Source organism: Octopus bimaculoides, chromosome 3, assembly GCF_001194135.2.
Source record: "Octopus bimaculoides isolate UCB-OBI-ISO-001 chromosome 3, ASM119413v2, whole genome shotgun sequence".
NCBI classification, from domain to species: domain Eukaryota; kingdom Metazoa; phylum Mollusca; class Cephalopoda; order Octopoda; family Octopodidae; genus Octopus; species Octopus bimaculoides.
Window position 1 is genome coordinate 128,056,686 of NC_068983.1, and position 5,312 is coordinate 128,061,997.

The following is a 5,312-nucleotide window of genomic DNA, read 5'->3' on the forward strand; positions in this document are numbered from 1 at the left end:
CACGCATGCTCACCAGAATATATATACATATGTATACACACACATGCATACACACATATATATATATATGAGAGAGAGAGAGAGAGAGAGAGAGAGAGAGAGAGACCAGAGTGTACTACGCCGCTATATTTTTATATATAAAAATACAAAATGAGCCATACACGCAAAACATTCAGACAGGTGATACAAAAAAGAGACGACAAATCTTCCAGATAGGCGATACAAACAAAAAAAAAAAAAGACAAGGACGGGTCATCGGAGTTTTCTTTCCTCAGTCGAGTTCCAGATTATCTTTAAAATTTCGGCTGGTTATACGTGAGATTGCTCCAATCTGGCAAGCCCGAAAGAAAAACTAAGCAAATATAATCTGGATATCGACTAAGGAAAGAAACTCCGAATGACCTGTCTTTGTTTTCTTTGTATCGTCTATCTGGATGTTTTGTTTTCCCTTTTTTGTATCACCTAACTGTCTGGATGTTTCGTTCTTTCGTCCCATTTTGTATTTCTTAAATTTAAAACATATAGCGGCGTACGTCCACTTTGGTCTCTTATATGTAAGTATATAGTTATCTAAATCGCGTATGGCTATTCTTTCTATTAATCCTTCCATCTTTCTATCAACCCTTACACACTTACTTCGTTCCACTCTTCGTTCTTTCTTTCCCCCTCTCTCACATTTCCTTACCTTCGCTTCAGGCTCACTTTCCCTCCTCTTTTTACTTCACTGTGTCCCTGTCGTTTTTTCTCGCCCCACCCTTGATTCTTCAGTCTCTCTGCCTCTACCTCTCTCTCTGTTTTCCCCACGTGACCGGTGTGTGTTCAGAAATATTATGAAATATTCTTCTTTTGCTTTCGGAGGACTATCGTTCTCTTGATTTATTTTATGAAGAGGGAATTTTGTAATTTTTCCTTGTGCCCAATTGTTTAAATGATCACTACAATGTATGCATCTAAGTTCAGGATGTTTTATTTGAGATCTGTGACTATTTACCCGGTTGTTTAGTTTCGTTCTTGTTTCCCCAATATAATGTTCGTTGCATCGTGGGCATATGATACGATATATCAGTTATTTGCTTTTACAATTCATATTTGCATTCACCTTTAATTCTTTTCCATTCTTGAATTGTTTGGCTGGTCCCAGTTCTATTACATCACATGTTTCACATCGGGGGTCACCACATTTTGTAACTTGCATTATTTCTTCCAATGATAGAAAACTTGCTTTTGTTAGAAGTTTCTTCAACCAACAAATCTTGATTTTGTGTTACAAGAACCTACCCTGATTCGGTGCGATTTAATAATCGAATAGTAGCTTGAATTTCTTGGCAAATTATTTTCTATGCCTTCATGAAAATGGCAAGGGAGGTTGGATTTGATCTGCTTACCATATATAATTATTAACCAAACAGTTTTGCTAGGACATACCTTGTTATTATGGTAGTTATCTTTAAAAGTCCGCGATGTACTTTTAAAATGGAAAAAGTGTCTTAAATAATGGTCATCTCCCTTACGCTGCAGAATTTCATTTCTCGATTTGGTGTTGTTATTCGAAATAAAATTGATATTGTTAATATCGTAACAACTTGATGTCATGTCCTGATTAATAGAGGGAGAATTAATGTCAATAGGGTTAAATATGGGTAATTTTTCTCTCTAACCTGCTTTAAGTAAGGCAGAGTTATATAAGGCAGCTTTAGCTTTGAAGATATCAACTTTAGCAGATAATCTAAAAAGTCTAAGTATAATATTCCTAACTAAATTCCTTGTAATAGCCTTAGAGTAATTACTAAAAGAGCTAATATATCTTAAATTTGTTGAGGGTTTATGGTATGGGAAATATGAATCATTATGCAATTGAAGGGTAACATACTTAACTTGGGCTTTCATCTTTTCGAGGCCGATAACATATATAACAGCTGAAAATTGTATTAAATGTAATCGATACCCCCTCCCTTCAAAATTGCTGACCGTTTATGGAAGATAAGAAAAAATATTACCTGGCAAATATTTATATCTTTTATTAAATATTGCGCGCAAATAAATTTAGTCCAAAGACATACTAACGATAGATATTACTAAATATACAACATTGATTATGTCATTTTTTTCTGGTCCCCTTACACAATCTACTAAAACACGATCCACTAAAACCAAACAACTTGTGTTAAATTCTTATTGAATCTATCCAACAGTATTGTTATAAGTGTAGAAAGAGATGATGATTTTAGCAAAACCTTACATCTGGAACATTCTTTCACCTCATACGGTTTCGTAACCTTGTCCCAAATGTCAGTTATATAAGCCTAAATTTATGCTTTAATTCAGCCATCTACCTTGGCTACACTTGCTTGTTCTGTTGGTGAGACAGATCCTCAGTTTTCTCCTGATAAATCTGCACAGTCTAAAACTATTTATCCGTACTATTTATTCTTAGGAAAGAATAAATAAATAATACGAACCACACCTCAATTTCTGCCCCCAGCCTGATCTGTCATTTGTATCTTGAAATTTTCAAATCCGGAATTCTGCCCTCTAATTACGTTTATAAATATATTGACCATCGCCTACTATATAATCTCACTTATATCAAATTAGGGGGCAATTCAAAACATGAGTCGTTTGACCTACGTATTTCACGTCACAATTCATCAATGTATTACTTAACGTTAAACGACTCACAATTTAAATGACTCACCAAGAGCAACCATTTTCAATAACAATCCTTTTACCTATTACATTACTTACAAGCACTTTATCACATATGAAAATCAAAGGAAACCATTACTCCTTCCACATTTGCTAAAAACATTCTTACACTCACTTTCACTTCAGTAAATATTATTTTCATAGTTGCAGTATTTCTTGAGACATTTTCTTGTTTTTTATAAATTATTTCCTTCCGTACCGAACTTCTCCACCGGGCTCAGATTAGAAAAAAATCAACTAGCTGTCACGAACTACTGAATAAATGTCTGCTTTTTCAATGAGTAGTACTAGGCATAAGCCAATTAATGTTGAGGTTCTTCATTTATACATGTAATACTTGTTGCTTCAGTTCACGGATCTTCCAAACCACATAACTGGATCAACGTTAGAACCACATTGGTTACTTAAGGACATTGCCTTCGTTCTTTTAAATCAAATACCAGTAACTGGTATAGAATCAGTAATAAAATTTATTCATGGTATAAAATCAGGAATAACATTAATTTAACTTAACTTATACAAACTATTCTGCAAGGTAAAATATGACTCCGTGTACCTAATTTAGATACTAGAGGTCTGTCAACTTAGGTAGACAATAAAAAATTAATCAATCGCCCCGACCATTAGTGCAAGAATTATTTTGATTTACAGCCGAATGAGATTTACTTCGGTCTGAGCATTGTTTTTTTCCCACAAACATCTGCCACATTAACAATGACTTATTGTCTGTTTCTCTCTCTATTTCACGAGCTACTGCTCTACTACTGCACGTTCAACCCTAATGCGGTGTGCTATAGTAAATCTTGTTATAAACTAACTACAACCTGACACTGCTGGAAGACTCGTACACTAGCACCTACGTACACCATGTGAGTCCTTAAGTCTTCCGTATTTTAGGTCCTGTTAAACTGTATTGCTTTCCCTAAGCATTGCTAATACAATATACAAGACTTTTTTGTCAACATGCTATAATGTCAGCTCATTACATTTCTATTGAAATAAGGCCTGTTAACAAAAGTTCTTCCTTCAAATCCACCTCTACCCTGCAGCCATTATCAGCATACAAAACTGTAGTTAGAGGCTTTCCTTTGTTGATAATATTATTACTAACATTTATTAAGTTTATGCTAGAAATAATATTAGCATAGATGACTGAGCTTCCTGTGTTCATGCTGCAATGATATTGGAATGCGTCCTGATAACCAGTTCTCTCTTCCATTTGATATATTGCAATGTCACAAGATGCAGCTGCCAGTCTTTGTCATTTAAACCCTTCGGCCTCCAGATTCAGTTAAAGCAGTCAATGTTCTTTCATATATTATTGAATTCTAATATATTGTGTCTTTCCTTCACTACTGCTTTGCCTTTCTGGCTTTAAACAGATACAGCGCTATTCATTTATTGAACATTTCAAGATTCTGTACCGTAAAAAAGAGTCGATAATGATATTAACTATTGTCTAGCTTTATGCTATGTGTTGGTGAAAGTTCTCTACCTAACAAATTTGATCAATACTCTGAAATCGATTTGTTTTTCTCGCTCTCAATCGAATTCGGTGTCATAGTTGGTCGAAACTGCATGCGCTTTGGTTATTTCAGACAAATGCACGAAAAATTTTTGAATGTAATTGTAAGGGAAGTGTCTAAATAACAATGCATATGTGACTTATTTATCTGTTCCATAGTCCTGACTGTCGTGACCGCAACAAGAAGTAAAAGCAGAATTTAAAACAAATGGCTTTTGTGTTGTAGCCACCACTCTTAGAAACATATTCACATACATTCTCAAAGACATCATCTCTCTATCTCTCTCTCTCTCACTCCCCCCCCGCACACATGTCCTTTTCAGTTGCTGAAAAGTGTTCAACTATTATGAATAAATGCCTTCTTAGACAGTAATAATGTTGAATTGCTATGTTGTAGTGACGAGTTATTAGCAACTAATTTTGCAACATAATTTTGTTTGCCAGTGTGGCAAATTTTCCTTGGATATAACGCTCTCCTTTTGAATTATTTTAAGGTAATCAGTAGTTAGATTAGCTGCTTCAGATCAAACATTCTCCCATTATTCAGAGACAAAAATACATTCAACGACTATCACACGTTATATAACAGAGGATATGCTTAATTCATAGTACAAAGAAATTTGTTTACAATCTTGAAATAAATGTCATTTTCCCCAATAAAACATCAATTTATATTTTTTAATTGTGTTTCATTTAAAATGGGGCATATTCCTAAATATAGATATTAAGAAATATTTCATTTTATTATTTCTTATTATATCAATTATTTTCTTCATTGAAATCACTCAAAAATAAAATATGTATATATAAGAAAACTAGTTTTAGGTTCCTTTATTAAATTAACAACTAACTATATTAGTCACATGATTCCGTTGCCTGTCATTGAAAAGAACTTAATTATTTGTTAATTATACAGGCATTAATCTCGCATCACTTATGCAATTAAATCATCTCTAAAGAAACACTTTTGTTTTCATAAATGTCCACCAATGAGAGAACTGTAATCAATTCAGAAATAAATTTGAAAAAAAAATTAAGTCCAAATGAAATTAGGTATATACTATTTATCTATCGCATCGCG